The sequence below is a fragment of the Lolium perenne genome, chromosome 3 (assembly GCF_019359855.2).
Source record: "Lolium perenne isolate Kyuss_39 chromosome 3, Kyuss_2.0, whole genome shotgun sequence".
Lineage (NCBI taxonomy): Eukaryota > Viridiplantae > Streptophyta > Magnoliopsida > Poales > Poaceae > Lolium > Lolium perenne.
In genome coordinates this window covers 49,059,071-49,079,987 of record NC_067246.2, presented here as the reverse complement: position 1 = coordinate 49,079,987, position 20,917 = coordinate 49,059,071, and positions in this window count along the sequence as shown.

The following is a 20,917-nucleotide window of genomic DNA, read 5'->3' as shown; positions in this document are numbered from 1 at the left end:
GTGGCTCCGTATAACGAGAGACAAAAAAATATTCTACGCTCCAAAAATAGAAATACTATTGTTCTTTGTTAGAAATATTTAGAGATGGATTAGAAATATATAGAAATAGAAAATAGAAAACATCGGCAAATAGAAATATGATTATTTTTACAAAGTAGAATGTGATAGGATTATTTTGCAAATAGAAATAGGATTATTTTTGCAAGGTAGAATGTGATAGGATTATTTTTGCAAAGTAGAATGTGATAGGACTATTTTGCAAATAGAAATAGGATTATTTTTGCAAAGTAGAATGTGATAGGATTATTATGCAAATAGAAATAGGATTATTTTGCAAATATAAATATGATTATTTTGAAAATGATATAGCATGCATTTTGAAATAACATTGTGTGCATTTTGCAGAAACTATGGATTCACCTAGCACAGACCTAGCACATGAATAAATTCTCAAGGGTATAATCCACGACACCCCCGATGTTGAACGAGCTGAATCTTCGTTGTCGTATCTGAACCCCTCCGAGGATGGAATGGAGGTCGACCTACGTGAGGATGAAGCTGATGGCTCCGATGATGGAGAAGGCAATAGCTCCGATGACGGAGAAGGCGATGATGGAGAATCCGGCGAGGTATATATATAAATTTATGAAGTTCCACGATCACTAGTAATATGTGGAAATATTGGATGTATATATTGAGTTGTATACATATAACTTGACGAATGTTTCTTCTCTTAGTCCTCCACATCAAGCAAAGCTACAAAACGAGGGCTGACCAAAAAAGTTGGATGCACGAGCGCATTACACATTTGAGGTCATATCACCTACGAGCGAACCCATGTTACCCAAGAAGGATGCCGCCATATTTAAGAAACAATACAGAGTTCTGGTTAGGGATCACGTCCGGATGTTCGGGAGTGGCATAAGCGCAAAGGGGCGGAAGATAGTGAGTATGTCGCCGAAAGTTAAAAAGAGGATCTTTGGAATGATCTCATGGCACATTTCAACCTGCTAGAATGTGAGGATCCAGCCGTTGCTACAAATTTGGGCGAAAGTCAAGCACTGGATGATACGTCTCAAACGTATCTCTAATTTTCGATGATCCATGCCTGTTTTATACCAATATATATATGATTTGCTTACACTTTGTTGCATTTTTACATGATTTCCAGCACTAACCTATTAACAAGATGTCATAGTGCAGGTTCATGTTTTCTACTGTTTTTGTATTTCAGAAAAGTTGTACAGAAAATATTCTCAGAATTGGACGAAACAAAAGCCGAAGTTAATATTTTACCGAAACAAAAACAGAGTCCGGAGGGGGGTCGAAGAGGCGTCACAGGGCGGCGAGACCACCCCATGGCGCGGCATGGGTGTGGCCCGCGCCTAGGGGTGGTGTGGGCCCCCTAGGCACCCCACCGATCTAAATCCCCCGCCTATTTATAGACTTTCTTCTATCCAAACCTACATATGATCCCTCCGTTTTATGAAAGCTGTGTGAGATTTGTTTAAATTTAAATGTGTCTCGATGCTAAATAGCATCTAGATATATTTAAATTTAATAAATCTCAGAGAAGTTTCATGGAACGGAGGGAGTACAATTTTGATAGTGATAGCTTATAGACGTACGGAATAACATGTAACTAGGCCTAATATCATATTGTTGTGAATATATTTTGTTGTTGCTGCTGCTAGAGGGTTTTGCCTTAATGTCATATTATTGTGAATCTATAAATTATACTCCCTCCTTTTACATATATAAGGCGACTATGTATTTCGAGGTGAACTTTGACACGTAATTTGAGCAACACAATATAAATTATAAGAAACCACACACATATTGTTAAAAAGATTTTTAAAATATGAATCCAATGGTATATTGTTGGTGGCATGTAACTCATATTTCATTGATTAAATTAGCGGTCAATGTTATACCTTGAAATGCTTGTTGGCCTTATATCTAAACGGATGGAGTACTTTCTATTGCTATATGTGTGAGATTTATATATGCATATATAGATCAAGATATTATGCCACTATAGTGTCTCAATAAATGTCCGCTTTCGTATGATATTTGCCCCATTTTTTTTTTGAGGAAAAGACAATCGAATCTGCCGTCTAATTAGATAGAAAGAGTGCTATGCACAGAATGACCCAATTTATAAGGGAAACCGGATCAAAAAACCATACATTGCCCGGTTTATAAGGAAAACCGAGACAAAAACCCGCACAAGCGAGGAGCCCCGTCATCCACACAACGCAGGCACCAACGCAACCAACACACCTCTAGCTCCAGGGCCGCCGCCCCGATGTACCATCCAGAACGACCTTCGCATTGCCCGAAGACGAACCAGCCGGATCGACAAACTCGATGTCCACACAGATCTCCAAGTCGCCACCCAAGCACGTTGCCTTTGGGCCGCCGTCCCGACGTAGCAACCAGGACGACCTTTGCATAGCCCGAAGATGAACCAGCCGGGTCAACGACCTTGCCGCCCACGCAGCCCCTGAAACGCCACCCAAAACCAAGCGGTGCCACGACCCCGCCCCATAGGGCCGCTGCGGTAAAGGAGATCGAGGCCGCCGCCTCGAAGAGCCACCAATGTCCAAGGCCGCTGCCCATCTCTGAGAACCCGTCGCACCGCAAAGGCCAACAGCTCCAAGGCGACGCCTCCAACAAGGTAATGACGCGTCCGTCACCGTCGTCCGTTCCCGATGGAGCTTAGGTTTTGTCGTTTCCTATTCGACGATACTCCAGAGGAGGGATCCTCATGGAGGGAAGAAGAAGTAGGGGCCATTGGGCGGAGAGTCCTCGGGACGGTGGTACGCGATTTACCCAGCTTCGAAACACCTGCACGATTACAGGGCCTACTGCTGCTTGTCTGAAATTATATGGACGCTTTCTCATTGTTACAATGAGTTGTGGTTGTGCCTCTATGGCTCCCGGGATCCGGCTTATAAAGGCGCCCGAATCTACGGTTTACACAGAGAGTCCTAGCTGGAATACAAGATGCCTATCTACGGAATATGACATTGCCGTGCACGTCAAGGATCCACCTTTCCTTATGCGTCGTATTGGATCCGGGTACTTCATGGGCCTTGACGGATCCGACTATCTTCATAGGTCGGTTGAGATCCGGCTCCTGTTCCTGGGCTGGACTTCATCCATCTTGATCTACAACAGCTGGGCCGCATGATGGGCCATATGCCACCATCACCGTATGTGGGCCACCCGGGCTTGCCGGATCTAGGCCACGTCGTTGATATACCCATAAAGTATACCCACAACAGTAGCCCCCGAAGTTCTCCGAGATTCATCATTCTTCCGACTATCTCTACCCAGATCTGAAGAGAATCTTGAAGAGCTTCCAAAACTTCTATGTTTCCGACTTCATTCCAACCGGAAATTATTTGTTCTTCTGTAATGGTAACTTAGCAGATTTCTCGCCCACGTCGCGCATAACCTCATCTTTTTCCACGCTAAATTTTCGGATCTGCGAATCTTCAGCCGGAAATTTCGGAGGCCTGCAGTTAGGTTACCACTGCGTCCATTTCACCGCTTTTGACCTAACACACGTGTCGATCATCCAATGGTGCGAATGTTCCATTCCCACCGTCCGACCCGACTCACGAATCTCCGCGCGAGGCCTATAAATACTCCATGCGCACGGTCACTTTCACTCTTTCACCGCTCTCACCACTTCGTCTTCTTCCTCGTGCCAGCGGCGCCCACCAGATCTCAACTCCGGCGAACTCATTCTCGGAAAACTTCAAGCACCGTCCTCCAAGGTCTCCCTCGACCTAAGTTTCTCGCGGTTGACCGGGAAATCGTCTCCGTCGCCAATTCGTGGTCTCGCCAGAGACCTGCGTGTTCAGTCCAGGAGTTTCTTCCTCGCCGGCGTCACGGGGAACCGCCACGCCATTGCCGGTAAGTCCACCGGAATCGTGGAAGATAACTTAGCTAGTTCCGGTTACTTAAGTGTTTTACCATATGCATGCAGCCGGAAACATTTCCACTAGCTCACCTAGGTTCACCGATAGTTCTCCGAATAGCCCACAACCAAACTCCACAGAACCAACATTCATTGAGCCATTAGAATTCCTTTCGCCCAACATTTCTGATATTAGACTAGCTCAACCTTTCTCTGCCTCTTCCAGCAACGTTCTCAGTCGGATCCCAACAATAGAAGAGATCCAGGCGGAGATAGAAGGACAAGCAAGGATGGCTGCCAAAGTATTGGAGGTTGAACAGAAGAAGGGTTCAAAAGCCCGGAACCGTGAAGGCGAGAAAGGTTAGTGGTGGCCTTGTGAAGTCACCGACTCGGAGCTCAAAGCCTTCGCCAAGGAGGGCTTCATCGCTCCGGATACCTGGAGTTTCCAAAAGGACTCCGGCACTCCAAACCCGGAGCCTAACGAACGTGTTTTCACCAAAGCCTGGGTGGAGCACGGCCTGTCTCTTCCTCCCTCCGAGTTATTTTTATCAGTGCTTAGCACTTATGGCCTCCAGCCACACAACATCTGCCCCAATTCCTTTCTCCTCCTCTCCAACTTCGTGACTCTCTGCGAGGGTCACCTCGAAATCTGCCCAGATATTCGCGTCTGGCAATTCTTCTACCGAGTCAAGACGGATACCAAGGATAAGGTCATGGTCAACTGCGGAATCATTACGTTCGTGCTCCGCACCCAAAGGATATATTCGGCTCTTGCTTCCCACGAGTCCGTCCGGTATTGGAATGCTGGATGGTTCTGCGTGAAGAACGTGTCAGTTCCGGGCATCCACGACGGCCTCCCTGCATTCGTCAACAACCATCCGGAGAGCTGGCCAGCTGGAGTTTCATCCCCTCCCTTGCCTAGTATCCGGAACTGGACCAGACTACTCGGAGGATCTCTTGGTTAGTCCATGATGGTTTAACCGGAATGGACCTAACCTTAAGCTGGTTCACACGCCGGATCCAGCCGCTCAAATACAATAAGCGGCTGATCTGCGAATACTCCAGAGTCGACGACCAGCTGCGGGCGACCCGAGAAAATTTACCAACGGATTCTCTGAACAAGAGGATCCGAGCACTCGTGAAGATCGGACGGGGACAGGAGGTCCCGGAAGTCAACAAGGATATCTATATCAACAATAAGTGCCATTCGGTGAGTTCTCACACTTAGTCATTTTGTTTCTTATACTTGAACTGTTCTAACATTTTCCATGTTTCCTCTACAACTCAATTCTTTGGCGGAGGATAGTTTCAGACTTATTTTTCGTTCACCTGCTGGAAGGGTGGAGGAGGATCCAGAGGACGTCGACGAATGGGAAGAGCAAGCTTCGAAAAAAACTGCCCCCTCGCGCAACAAAACGTCCCCGCGCCAAGGTTTCCGGCACTGATGCCGGAGCCAGCGGCGAGGCCTTCACCAAGAAGGCAAAGACCAAACCACCTCCGCGCCTTGACTCCAAGAAGGCGGAGCGCGATCGCATCAAGCTGCTGGCCACAACAGGGAAAGGGTCGCGCCCGCTACTCCCCAGAGCCACGTAAGTATTCAGAAATGCATACTCCGGATTATGAAGTTTCATTACTTATATCTTTTCTTTACTTGTTGTAGGAGCCAGAAGGTCCCCACCTCACGGGCCAACACCCAGAAGCCCATCACAAAGTACTTGAAGACGTCTCTGGCCATTGTCCCCAGCACCCCAGCTCCGCCAAGCACCTCAAACACAGCTCCTCAACCACCTCTGCCTGAAGCTCAACCCTCCCCCGATCCTGCTGCCAACGCTCAAGTGGAAATCGTCCCAGTGAGCAGCGAGAAGGGAGGCAGAAGTTGCTCCGCTGTGAAGCGAACCACTCTGGAAGAGCCCCAAGGCCATGGACCAGAGGAGGCGGAGGTCAATTCTTCTGACAAGGCTGAAGCTACGGCTAAGGATGCCGTCGGATATCTGACAAATTTTTGTGATCCCTCCGACCTCTTCTCCACTCCGAATGCGTTTTCCCACAAGTTCTTCAACAAGCTCACGGAGATGGAGAAGTGGGAACTCGAACAAGACCTACTGAACTCCATGCTAAACAATGCATGGGGTAAAGCTGATATTGAATCTTCCGAGATTCAAAATCACAAAAGAGATCAGCGAGTTCCTCGACCAACTCCTCATCAAACGCAAGGTAAACTGATATTCCCAGTAGCTCCCAAGTGTCTAGGCGGAAACTATTAATAGTTAGCACCTTGATAATTTGAGTAGACTAAACTGAGAAAAAAATTAAAGTGTCGTGATAGCCCCCAAGCGTTATGGCGGAAACATTTCCGGCAATGATGCTTCGAAGGGATCTACACTTAAAAATGCATTCGGAACTTATTCCTGCTCTGTCACTGTTACAGGAACAACAAGCGCTGCACTATGAGCTCCACAAGAATATCGCTCTGCAGCGCCGCGTTACCCTCAGTCAGGCGGATAAAATTCATGATGCCAAGGAGAGGATTGCGGAGATGGAAAAGCTGCTAGCGGAGGCCCAAGGTATGGTTCCGACCAAAGCATCTTTACTCCAATTTTCCGAATTTATATCTTACTTCATTTATTTGAACATGTGCATCTACTTCTCTGGCCACTGCTTCATCAGAACTCAAGGCCATGCGCTCTGCTCATAAAGACCTGGAGTCTAAGCCAATGCTTTTCCATCCCTATGGCGCGGCGCTTCTTATCACCAAAGCGTCGCATAGCTTGCTTCACCGGTTTTGTTCCCGGATTTATGTTGAGGTAGTGCTCGGCGAGTTCCCTTGGTACTCTGGACATGTCACAAGGTTGTCATGCGAAGATATCCATGTTGGTTCAGAGGAACTCAACGAGCGCGTCTTCCTATTTGGGGTCAAGGTCAGCTCCGACAGACACTTGCTTGGAACTGTCGCCTACTATGAGGTCGGCCTTTTTGGTGTCTATCGCGGCCTTGAACGAGTTCTTCTGTTTGGAGATCTACTTCTTGGTGGTTTCCATCTCATTTAGATCCACCGCGCCCTGTAGCCTTGTAGCTCCTCTCCAGATATCACAGATTCTGTGAAGGCGGCTTTGCCCTCCTCGCAGTCTCGAGCTTTGTTGTAATCTCCCGATATGGTGATTGCTGGGCGCGGAGTTGATGAAGGAGAATTTATGCCCAACGTTGAGTGGAACCCCAAGAGGAAGGTATGATGAGCACAACAGGAAGTTTTCCCTCAGTAAGAAACCAAGGTTTATCAACCAGTAAGAGAAAAACTTTCTCTCCCGAGGTGTTGCGAACCAACTCGTGGCAGGGCGCACTGCCGACGTCAGCAACAACGTGGAGACCTGCACACAAACAACCAAGTATTTTTTCCCCAACTTTAAGCGAGGTTGTCAAGCTCACTAGTTTTGCTGAAAACAAAGGATTGAACGAACCGTGTGGAAACAGAATTGTTTGCAGAGAACAGAACAGAAAAATATTGTAGACGATTGCAATTAAAAGAAGAAGGACCGGGGTCCACAGTTCACTAGAGGCGCCTCCCCAATAAATAAATATGATGGGTAAGCAAATTACAGATGGGCAATTGATAAACACAGATTCTACGCTAATGATTGGTGCAGAGTACATGCTATGAAAGTATGCGGGTATTACAACAATATACATAGACCGTAATCCAACTGCATCTATGACTAATAATCCACCTTCAGGATTGCATCCGCGACACCCTCCAGTATTAAGTTGCAAGCAACAGACTATCGCTTTAAGCAGTGTGTGTAAAGTAAACGATGAAACTACCCTTGAATAGAACACCGATGTTTTCTCCCTAGTAGCAACAACACATCTACAACCATAGAGAAAAAAGGTCACTTCCCATGGTTAAATAGAGGCATGAACCCACTATCGAGCATAAATACTCCCTCTTGGAGTCGCTAGCATCTACTTGGCCAGAGCATCTACTAGAAATGGAGAGCATGCAAGATCATAATAACATAATACATAATCTCAACCAAAGCAATCTCTCTATAAATCGGATCCACATCAAACCAACATGTAGCAATTACAAATAGATGATCTTGATCATGTTAGGCAGCTCACAAGATTTATACATGAAGCACAACAAGGAGAGGACAGCCATCTAGCTACTGCTATGGACCCATGGTCCCGTGGAGGACTACTCACACATCACCTCGGATGAAGACATGGCGATGTAGAGGCCTTCGACGATGATTTCGCTCTCCGGCAGGGTGCCGGGATGGACTGCAGAACCCTCCCGAACTGGGGTTTCGGTTGACGGCGGCGTCGGAACTTTTCATGGATGGAGGCTCTCATCCCTGGGATTTTCCCGATACGAGGAATAAATAGGCGGAAGGGCGGAGAAAACAAGGCGATGAGGCGCTAGTACATGGGCCAGGCGCGACCAAGGGTGGGGCCACGCCTGCCCTATGTACTGCCACATGACAGCTCTCCTGCGCGTGTCCTTCTGGCTCCGTCTTCATCCCGGAAAAATAAGACTCTGGGCTTTTGTTTCGTCCAATTCCGAGAAACTTTCATGTACAACTTTTCTGAAACACAAAAACAGCAGAAAACATGAACTGGCACTGTGGCACTGCGTTAAGAGGTTAGTCCCAGAAAATGCTAAAAAGTGTGGAAAAATGCACATAAAACATATAAGAATTGTAACAAAACAAGCATGGAGCATCAAAAATTATAGATACGTTTAAGACGTATCAGTGATCATACCGTTAGGACCCGGAATCTTGAGCTTATTGTAGATGTAGCATGCCCTTGCATGGAACTTGTTGTAGGTGGGCCTGCTGAAGATTACATTGTAGGAGCTCTTGAAAGGCACAACTTCAAACGTGATCACCTCTTCCCGGAAATTGTTAACATCGCCGAAGGCCACGAGAAGTTTGATGCTGCCCAGGGACTTCGCCTTTTAACCTGGAACCACACCATGAAAGTCAGTGGTGATGTGCTTAAGCTTCTCCTTGGTAAGGTTCATCCTCTCCAGGTACATGATGTTCAGGCTAGCTCCGCCATCCATAAGGCACTTGGAGAAGTCATACCAGTCGATGCGGGGACTTACAACCAGGGCGTAGCACTCTCTTGGGATGATAGTCGGGTGATGCACCTTGTCAAACGTGCATGGTTTTTCCGACCACTTGACGTATTGCGGCACAGCCGGAACTGTGGCGTTCAGGATCCGGAGGGCAGATTTCTTAGCCCGGACCATCGGGGTTCCAAGGAAGGTATGATATGCACCAGCACTCTTTTTTACGAAGGGGTTGGATTTGTTAGCTGCGGAAGCCTCTTTGGGATCCGGGGAAGCGTCATCCTCATCCATTGCCTCGGAACTGTCCTCCTCATTTTCCTTATTCTTGCCCTTACCTCCTTTGCCACGAGGGCGGTGCTTCCGGGCGCGCTTGTATCCTTCTTCCGGGTCAGTTTTAAGGTCATTGACCCACTTGCAGTTGCGATTAGTTTGGGAGGACCTGCCAGTAGCTGGATCAATATGGGCTAAGCATGGCATATCCCTGTATTCTTTGTAGTTCTGGGGAGCGCGGGTTCCGGCAAGGGTGACCTCGTCAGCACGCTGCTGGCCCCTGCCAGCTCCGCCACCACGTTCGAGGCCTCTTCCGCTTCCTTGACCTCCGCGTTGAAACGTCATGGCAACCATGTCGGATCCGCCGCTCTTCTGGTCGTCGGGGGGGCTTCCGCTTGTTGTTGTTGCTGCTGCCTCCATTGTCACGGTTCTTCTTTTGCTGGTGCAGGGGTATGGCTGTGGCTGTAAGTTCTCCGCCTTCATCGTCGTCAGCGGCGGTGTGAGTACTTGCAATGCCGATCATGTCATCCAAAGTCAGATTGTTTTCGTTGGTCAGGCAGGTAAGCTTGTGCCGAAGCAACCCTCCCCTCTGCAAACCACCTATGAAGGCGTGCATAGATGTGCGGTTATCCACGTTCTCGCACTCGTTTCTGGTTGCTAACCATCGAGTGAGGAAATTCCGTGAAGTTTCACCTTTTTCTGGATACATGCTTCCATGTCGCTTGTTGTGGCAAGTCTCTTGTAGGTGCCCCTGAAGTGTTTTTCAAAAGCGATCTTCAGGTCAAACCAGCAAAAGATGGAGTTCTCCGGGAGGTCACTGAGCCAGGTACGGGCTGGACCAATAAGGTACAAATGAAGCATGTGACAGGCTATTTTCTGGTTCCCTCCGGCGAAGCTGATTGCATTGAAGTAGTCTTCGATCCAGGTATCGGGCCTTTCACTGCCATCGTAATGATTAAGATTTCCGGGTAGTTTAAGGTTCAAGCCTTTCGGCGTTGGCTCCTCTCGAATCATCCTGCCAAAGCATTTTGGACCAATGTATTCGGATCTGTATTTGTTGAGACGTTCCCTTGCATCACGCGTTGTAATATCCCAGGATTAGAGACGATCGAGGGGTAGAATTTAGAAAGGGTTGTGCATTGCATCGTAAAATCTGGGTAAATTTCGTGCTTTATTGAAAAACTGCATCTTAGGGGGGACAAGTTTCTCTCTCGACACCAGATAGAGCTAGGGTTTCGAGAGTGCGATAAACTTGGACCTATCTAACTCAACTTAGGGTTTTTGAGAAGAGAGGGGAACAATCCACCTTTCAACTTAAGTTGTATGATTGAATTCAAACAAGTTATGTTTGAATTTCAAATTCAAACATCAATTGAGTAGATTATAAGTCAAATAATGGATAATTCATTAAACAATTGGATAAATCAAGAATATAAAGTAATAGAACATATATTCAAAGCTCATTAGAGAAAACTTGAGCTTTATTGATTAACACACATAATACATTGTCATTTACATTATCCGGTTGAATTATAAATATTACAACACATTACAGAAATGGAATAAGTGAAAAAGTAAATGAAAATTACAAAGTATTGCAAATGGCTAAACTAGCTAAAATCTTCAAGTAGTTCTTGATCAACACTTGATGTGGATCCCTGCATATAAACACAAAACAAAGGAATACAAATTAGGCCAAGTGGCAAAGCCAGTTGGCAGATTAGTAAAAGAAATGGTAATTTGATGGATAATACCCAAGCCAGCCGAGAGAACCAGGACAAAAGCCCAAGTTCCAACCAGAGCATGCACAAGCAGCTCACAAGGCTTGCTGCATGTCTCACAGATAAATGAAATACATCAGTAAGCCTTGTGAGCTAGATACTTGTAAATGATGCAGCAAGCCTTGTGAGTGTGCTGTGAGACATGCAGCAAGCCTTGTGAGCTGCTTGTGCATGGGGAGAAATGCAGAGACCAGGGGAGAAATGCAGAGACCTAGATACCTAGCAAGCAGCTCACAAGGCTTGCTGCATGTCTCACAGCACACTCAGACCAGGGGAGAACAAGCAAGGCTACACAGATAAATGAAATACATCAGTAAACAGTGACCTAGATACTTGTAAATGATGCAGAGGATCACTGCAAGCATCAGTAGATGTTTGAGCAAGCAAAAGCATGCACCAGCACATCCTAGGGTGTCACACAGACACAAGTAGGAGCACCAGTGAGACACCAGCCATAGGTCAGCAGGCAACCATCAAGCAACTGATGCCCATATGATCATCAGGGCTTGCCAGAGCATGCTAGAGCCAAGCCTAGCACCAATACATCAACCAGTTAAATGAAATAGCCAATAGTATAGCCTTCACAAGTAACTGCAACCACAAGTACTTGGTGGGGAGCTGGATACAGAAGCATTAGCAGCTTATAAGATAATTCATACAAGTGTATAAGCCAACAGGAAGCCCATGATGATCACAGAATCATCCAAGGCCACAGAAATAGGCAGTAATCACTGCAAACCATAACAGATGAAAATAAAGATATAAATTCACTTTTATAATTGTATCCAGAAGCACACCATCAAGGGATGGAGTTGTCTAGCCAACAACCAAGCTCAGTAGAGCATTACCATGAATTATAGCTCAAGGAGAAACACACCAGAGGCACTGGCTCTTGCATCCAGCAAGGATTACTCACTGTAATCAAGCTAGGGGCAAAGAATATGAATACACATGATAGTCTAGCAGCAGCAGTCGTAGCTGGAGCAACATGGTAGGCCATGAGCATCACATCATGCTCATGAGCAGTTACACAAGAGCTACAACAGCACTTATGGTAAGAGCATAAGGATAAGCTAGAGAGAGAAGAGCAACAACACATGCATGGTAATAGAGCTAGGTCATGGCAAATAGAGCAGCAGCAACAGCTAGCAACCCATAGCAGTAGCACAGAGGACAGCAACAACAGCCAACATCGCCCAGTAGCAGCAGTAGCAGCACAGCATGGCAGCACCTCCAAGAGGAGGAGCGGCCGTAGCATGATCTAGGCGAAGAGGAGAAGAAGAAGAGGAGGCGTACCTAGAGCAGAGCACCACGGTGTTTTCGTGGCGGCACGGTGGCACAGCCCGGCCACGGCAGCACCAAGCCGCGACCAAGCCAGGCGTCGCCGAGCGCAACGGCTCCAACCACCACGACGAGGACACATCAGCACCACAACGACCAGGGGCGCCGGCGGGCGATAAATCACCGCGGATTCGTGCGACCCTTGTTGCAGAGGGGTTGGGGGCGAGCGGAGGCGACCACGAATCGCAGATCAACGCGGACCACCAGGTGCGCCGTCGAGAGGCGGTTCGTCTGCGACCAATCTCATCGCCGGAGATGGTCGGAGGTGGCCGGAACAAAGCGACGACGGCGGCGACGTCCGCAAGTCGCTAGAGCGTGCGGGGAAGATTAGAGTTAGAACGAGGTAGCGTCGACGAGCGCGTCTGGGTCGGTTGGACTGAGCCCAACGGGCTGGTCCAACCTAACCAGCTCGGGCTGCCTGACAGGTGGGCCCGAGGGGCATTTTTATCATTTCCAACATGGCCATTTAATTAGAACTTTCCCAAAATTTTATAAAGTAAATATGGCTCTAAAAAAATATGTAAACCACTCAGAATAAAATTCTCTATCATAATAAAATATGTAATGGAATTTTTGAGACAAATAAAATTGAACCATAATTAAATGCAAAGAATAAAGATTTAATAAAAAAAGCATTAGAAATAAATGGATTTCTATTTTCGTGCCCTCGGGTCCTTAGTTGTGCTCAGTTTTCCCCAACTCCTTAGTTTTTCCTCAATTTTCCGCAAGCCCTTGTTTGAAACCCGCAGAAGGAGCTCAGACGGTAGGATTCCCGTTTAGTTGACCGTTCTGTGTTGACGTGTGGGGCCGCGTCGCGTGGGGATGGTAGAAAGGGACCGCGTGGGATAGGACGAGATAGCATTTGGTTGCACGTGAGCAGGAGCTGGGTTTTATCTCTCTCGGCCCAAATTGGCATTTTCCCTTTTAAGAGTACCTTTTCCCCCCTCCTTCTCTTTGTCTTTTTCACCTAATTAGTATCAAATCTAGAGAAGCTTGCATTTCTGTCTTTTTCAATTATTTATGCCTTTTGGCTCTGTCTTTTTTCACCTAATTAGTATCAAATCTAGAGAAGCTTACATTTCTGTCTTTCTTCAATTATTTGTGCCTTTTGGCCCTTGTTGTTTGCCCAATATGGCAGCAAATCTAGTACTCCATCTGGTCCATATGTATGTAGTTAAATCTAGAAGCAAATCTATAGGGAATGTACGATAAATTCGCACAGTCATATAGTAGAATAGGGATGGATAATAGGGATCCCTCCCTAGATAATAAGCTGCATACAGCAACCAAACATAGTAACAGGTTCCACGTTCTTCACAGCACCATCATACTAACAACATAACAACAAGGGATCCATAGCTAACAACAAAATAGGAGGCAGCAGCAGCACACGTCCATGACTCCGCCTACCCCATCTGCCTCTGCCTCCACTTGTTGCTCCCCTTGGGAGCCTTGGGCTTGAGCGGAGGCATGCGCCCGGCGGAGATCTCCACCCGCTGGAAGCTGCGGAGGTGCATGCCGAGCACCTTGTGCTTGGCGCGGAAGGAGTGGGGGTTCACCGTCGTGCCGACCTTGGGGAAGGTGTTGCTGATGTTATCGGCATGACTGAGGAGTGATGTCTATACATGCTTCTATTCCTGTAGACAGTGTTGGGCCTCCAAGAGCAGAGGTTTGTAGAACAGCAGCAAGTTTCCCTTAAGTGAATCACCCAAGGTTTATCGAACTCAGGGAGGTAGAGGTCAAAGATATCCCTCTCAAGCAACCCTGCAATTAAGATACAAGAAGTCTCTTGTGTCCCCAACACACCTAATACACTTGTCAGATGTGTAGGTGCACTAGTTCGGTGAAGAGATAGTGAAATACAAGGAATATGGATGATTATAAGTAGTAATTGCAATCTAAAAAAAAAATGGCAGCAAGCAAACATGTAGCAGAACTTGTTGGAAACGGTGTTTCAATGCTTAGAAACAAGGCCTAGGGATCATACTTTCACTAGTGGACACTCTCAACAATGATCACATAAATAAATAACTTCTCTTCACTTGTGCTACTTTGAATTACTCTCCTATTGGAATCAGTAATCATGTAGTGGCTACAAAAGCTCCGCTCAAAGTTCATCAAGTACTTGACAAACACCATTCATAGGGATATCCTCATCAAATCATAATCTAAGACAATACCGTTGCAATTTAGACCGAGTACTAACATAGCATACACACTGTCAACAATAGCTATGAAAGGGGGAATAGATCGCATATATACTATCATAGTAATAGTTAACTTCATAATCCACAAGAGATTACAATATAACCTACGCCAAGTACTACATGATGCACACACTGTCAACTTTACATCATGGAGGAGGAATAGACTACTTTAATAATATCACTAGAGTAGCACATAGATTAATAGTGATACAAAGCTCATGATCACATAAAGATCACACCATGGGAGAGAGATGAACCACATAGCTACCGGTAGAGCCCTCAGCCTCGGGGGAGAACTACTCCCTCCTCATCATGGGAGACAGCAACGGCGGTGAAGATGGCGATGGAGTCGATGGAGATGGCTCCGGGGGCAGTTCCCCGTCCCGGCGGCGTGCCAGAACAGAGACTTCTGTCCCCCAAACTTGGCTTCGCGATGGCGGCGGCTACGTAACTTTTCATGGTGGAAGACCGATTGTGGTAGGGTTTTCGCGACGGACATAATATATAGGCGAAAGGGTGGAGTCGGAGGAGCCAGGGGGTGGCCTCCCCACCTGGTGGCACGACCAAGGAGGGGGCCGCGCCCAGGTATGGTGTGGGGCCCCCTTGGCCCCCCTCCGGCCCTTCTCTGGCTCTCCGGGTCCGTCTTGGCAAAATATTGACTTCCGTCTTCGTGGGGTCCAATTCCGAGAATATTTCCTGTGTAGAATTTCTGAAACCAAATACAGCAGAAAACAGGAACTGGCACTTCGGCATCTTGTTAATAGGTTAGTTCCGAAAAATGCATAAAAATGATATAAAGTGTATATAAAACATGTGAGTATTGTCATAAAACTAGCATGGAACATAAGAAATTATAGATACGTTTGAGACGTATCAAGGAGGCAGTTGAAGTCAGTGCCGCTGACTCTCCTAGTGCAGAAGGGACACCTGTAGACACCCTTGGCGAAGTAGGAGACGTACTGGCCGACCTGCAGCCTCCGCAACACCTGGCGAGTCTTGGTGTCATGGTGCTCATCGTCGCTACCGACGTCGCTGCTAGACAACTGATCCATATCAAAAGGGAACTATGAGTGAATGAGTTGCAACGATGACTAACGTGCATCATAACAAAGTTAGGAAAAACAGAGGCAACCTCAGTTAGAGTGGACATGATTATATGTCTACAGGGAAGGGGTTAGCGAACCAAAGCTCATGCACAACAGATTTGTACACAACAGTGGTTTGTTGGACCCTCCCTGTAAAAATTTGTGCCCACCGATTCATCATAGGCAAAGAAACAGATTGCAGATCTGAAGTTGAACACATTCCAGATTATTTGCAAAATTGAACGGTTGATATCTTTTGATTCGTGCATAAAATAACTGATTGAGACCCCATGATTACTTGCATAAATAAACCGAACGGCCGAGCCCCAAATCTTAAACGAAATCAAGAAGGAATCAAAACAAAATGGAATAAAATCGGCGCAAATATTAGCCCAATACTCATCCAATTTACAGATCCATCTACACCAACAAAAATAGGGTTCAAAAATGAATGGGGAACAAAAAAGGAAGCAAACCGTAGTTACCTCGTTCCATGCATCCTCCATGGAGGTGTCGTTGGGGTTCGGGGGCGGGACGTACGGCACCTCCTCGTAGGGGTCATATCCCGGCGGGATCTGACCGCCACCGGCGGCAGCAGCCTCCGATGCACCGGCGGAGGAGGCGGCGATGTCCGTTGAGGGGACGGCGTTGAAGAGGGAGACATCGCGCTTGGAGCTGACGGCGTCATGGAAGATGGGATTGGCATTCTCCTTGTCCATCTCGCCGGCAGAGGAGAGGAAGAGGGAGAAGGAGAGGGAGAGGGTTTTTTCCTTTGGAGAAGATGATGGGACGTGAGAGAGGCGGCGTTGCGTGAGCAAGTGAGAGTGACAGAGATAGTAGGAGGAGGCGTCTATAAAGGAGAGGGGTGGTTAATGCGACCCGCGTCCTATGCGTCCACCGTTGCACGTCTGCACATTTTGGACTTCTACAACGTGATACGCGTCCACGATTGCACGTCTTCGACATCTGCACCGCGACCCGCGTCTACGCGTCAACAGTTGCACGTCTTCCATTTCTGCACCGCAACACGCGTCCTCGAGTCTAACCCTGGAAATTTAGATATACTCAGGTATACCCTCGAGTCTTATAATAGCATTTTTTGTGTGCTCAGTTTTCCCCTTGAGTGCTAATACTGCCTAGTACAATATGCTCAATTTTACCCTCAAGTGGCTGGTCAACAGAGAGTCAACAAATGGGATTAACTAGTTAAATGAGTCATTTAATGTGCAAAAAATTCCAAAAAATAGTGGCACTTACTCATGGAGTCTTGACCACAAATTGCCACTTCTCAAATCATAGATAAGTCATAGATAAATCAAGTTTTACCACAAATTGCCACTTCTCAAATCACCTAGTAGCTATGAAGGTACATGGTTTTCCACAATAAGCCCTTCCCAAAACAGCTTTCCCCAAAACATACTTTGTCTAAATGAGGTCACAATTCTCACACTCATGTATATTTGTATTGCAAATAGTTTGAGGTAGGCCAAGATGTGTTTCATCGTACAAAACACGCATTTTCCATTTTTTAAATCTCATATTTGAATCCCTTAGTCTGTTTATTACTCAGGTGCCCTCGGTTTCTTGATACTACTCAGTTTTGCCCTCTCCCTTCACAAATTCTCGCAGACGTGCAACATTGCCCTGATTGGTCTAGCCCATGTCACGCGGATCGTGCCCGCCGACCGTTGATCGTATGATCTAACGGGCAGGATAACCCCTCTCTCTCTCTGTCGGCGGTTAGCTTCCACTCCCTAAGTATACTAAAGGGTGGTTTTCTTTATTATTTTTCACGCGCTACAAATTATAAACTCTTTTAGGCATTACTTTTCACGCAAAAAATCATAAACCATCACCGATTTGTTGTAGTCATTACTTTTCATGCAAAAAATGATAAACCATCACCGATTTGTTGTATCCATTACTTTTCACGGAAAAAATGATAAACCATCACCGATTTCTTGTAGTCATTACTTTTCATGCAAAAAATGATAAACTATCACCGATTTGTTGTATACATTACTTTTCACGCAAAAAATGATAAACCATCACCGATTTCTTGTAGCCATTACTTTTCACGCAAAAAACGATAAACCATCAACGATTTCTTGTAGCCATTACTTCTCACGGTAAAAATGATAAACGAAACAATCTATCTATCTTTGTATTTGAAGTTTGGGAGGGTTCACCATCTACTTATGTTAACTTTCGAGGTTTTGACCTGAAAATCAAATGGGTATTATAAAAGGAAATAAAAGTTTAAAAAAAATGTAAAAACGAAACAATCTACCTATCTTTGTATAGAAGATCGTCTGTATGATTTTTGAGGTTATTTAGAGAAGGTAGAAAAAATCCCTTTTGAGAAGGTCGAAAAAACATGATGCCATACCTATAACAACAAGGAATATCTAAAAGGGAAAGTTTCACAAAATTTGAAATTTAGGGCGAAAATGATGCCATACATGATGCTGTTTTTCGAGGTTTTGACCTGAAAATCAATTGGGTATTATAAAGGGAAATAAAAAGTTCGAAAAATCTAAAAACGAAACAATCTATCTATCTATGTATAGAAGATCAGTTGTATGAAATTTGAGGTCATTTAGAGAAGGTAGAAAAAATCACCTTGTTAGAAAAGCTGGTTTCAGTGAGACGAAATGGCATGCGCTTAAGCAAAGTGATTTTTCGAACATCTCCAAATGACCCCAAATTTTCCATACATGATGCCATACGTGTAACAACAAGGAACCCTATCTAAAAAATGTCAAAAAAAAGTTTGCCCAATGATACGTCTCCGACGTATCGATAATTTCTTATGTTCCATGCCACATTATTGATGATATCTACATGTTTTATGCATACTTTATGTCATATTTATGCATTTTCCGGCACTAACCTATTAACGAGTTGCCGAAGTGCCAGTTCCTGTTTTCTGCTATTTTTGGTTTCAGAAATCCTAGTAAGGAAATATTCTCGGAATTGGACGAAATCAACGCCCAGAGTCTTAGAATTGGACGAAGCTTCCAGAACACCCGAGAGCCGCCAGAGAGGGGCCACAGGGGGCCCACACATGGTGGCGGCATGGCCTAGGGGGGGCACGCCGCCCTAGTGTCTGGTGGCCCCAGACCCCTTCTGACGCCGCCTCTTCGCCTATTTAAAGGTCCCTGACCTAAATCTTCGATACGAAAAAGCCACGGTACGAGAAACCTTCCAGAGCCGCCGCCATCGCGAAGCCAAGATCTGGGGGACAGGAGTCTCTGTTCCGGCACGCCGCCGGGACGGGGAAGTGCCCCCGGAAGGCTTCTCCATCGACACCACCGCCATCTTCATCAACGCTGCTATCTCCCATGAGGAGGGAGTAGTTCTCCATCGAGGCTAAGGGCTGTACCGGTAGCTATGTGGTTCATCTCTCTCCTATGTACTTCAATACAATAATCTCATGAGCTGCCTTACATGATTGAGATTCATATGATGATGCTTGTAATCTAGATGTCATTATGCTAGTCAAGTGGATTTTACTTATGTGATCTCCGGAGACTCCTTGTCCCACATGTGTAAAGGTGACAGTGTGTGCACCGTGTGGGTCTCTTAGGCTATATTTCATAGAATACTTATTCACTGTTATGAATGGCATAGTGAAGTGCTTATTTATATCTCTTTATGATTGCAATGTGTTTTATATCACAATTTATCTGTGTGCTACTCTAGTGATGTTATTAAAGTAGTTTATTCCTCCTGCACGGTGTAATGGTGACAGTGTGTGCATCGTGTAGTACTTGGCGTAGGCTATGATTGTGATCTCTTGTAGATTATGAAGTTAACTATTGCTATGATAGTATTGATGTGATCTATGCCTCCTTTCGTAGCGTGAAGGTGACAGTGTGCATGCTATGTTAGTACTTGGTTTGGTTGTGTTGATCTGTCATGCACTCTAAGGTTATTTAAACATGAATATCGAATATTGTGGAGCTTGTTAACTCCGGCATTGAGGGTTCTTGTAATCCTACACAGTTAGTGGTGTTCATCATCCAACAAGAGAGTGTAGAGTCTAGCATCTATCTATTTATTCTGTTATGTGATCAATGTTGAGAGTGTCCACTAGTGAAAGTATGATCCCTAGGCCTTGTTCGCAAATACTGCTATCGCTGCTTGTTTACTGTTTTACTGCGTTTCTACTGCCTGCAATATTACCACCATCAACTACACGCCACCAAGCACTTTTCTGGCGCCGTTACTACTGCTCATACTTATTCATACCACCTGTATTTCACTATCTCTTCGCCGAACTAGTGCACCTATTAGGTGTGTTGGGGACACAAGAGACTTCTTGCTTTGTGGTTGCAGGGTTGCATGAGAGGGATATCTTTGACCTCTTCCTCCCTGAGTTCGATAAACCTTGGGTGATCCACTTAAGGGAAACTTGCTGATGTTCTACAAACCTCTGCTCTTGGAGGCCCAACACTGTCTACAAGAATAGAAGCACCCGTAGACATCACCCAACCGTATAGCTCTATCAAAAAGAACCTCACCATGGCGCTAGTATAATTTTTAGTTACAAACTTTCGTTACCTAACCTTCAACACGAAAATTGTTTCAAATTCATTTTGGCGTACAGGAAACAAATCCCACCTTGATTCGATATGCATGCACCGTCGGGATGGTCAGAACGGCTACGCTCGCCGCCACTGCTAGGTCACCGTCGGGATGCACCCTCAATCCCGTCCCCTCATTCGATCACTGACACACCAGAGATACCGCCGAGGCCAATGCCGAATGTACATGCTGATGCCAATGCCGAACATGCATGCACGCCGTTGTGGGCACGGCCATGCCGCCCCGCTATGCTGGACGCCACAGACCACCGCGAGGTCTTTCCCTTCACCACAATACTCTTCTAGCACCAATCTATACACGCCAGTAAGGAGAGACACTAGTTTTCTCTACATTGCTCGCGTTCGTGTCCGACACGGTTAGTCAAAGTTTTGAGGTAGTCATCGATGTCGTCGACCATTTCTTCTCTTCTTTGCATGGTTAAATGTGTCTAGTTCATATCTATCTAATGCGTCTGGTCTCGCCTCATGCAGTTCTTTGTGGACGTCGATCTCATCTCGGCACCCCGCAGGCCACCTCCTCCGTGCCATCGATGTAGAGCTCCTTTTAAAAATCTAATCCTACCTGTGTATTGCCCCTTGTATCAGCGTCATGGCCCCACTTGTCATTCGATATACCAA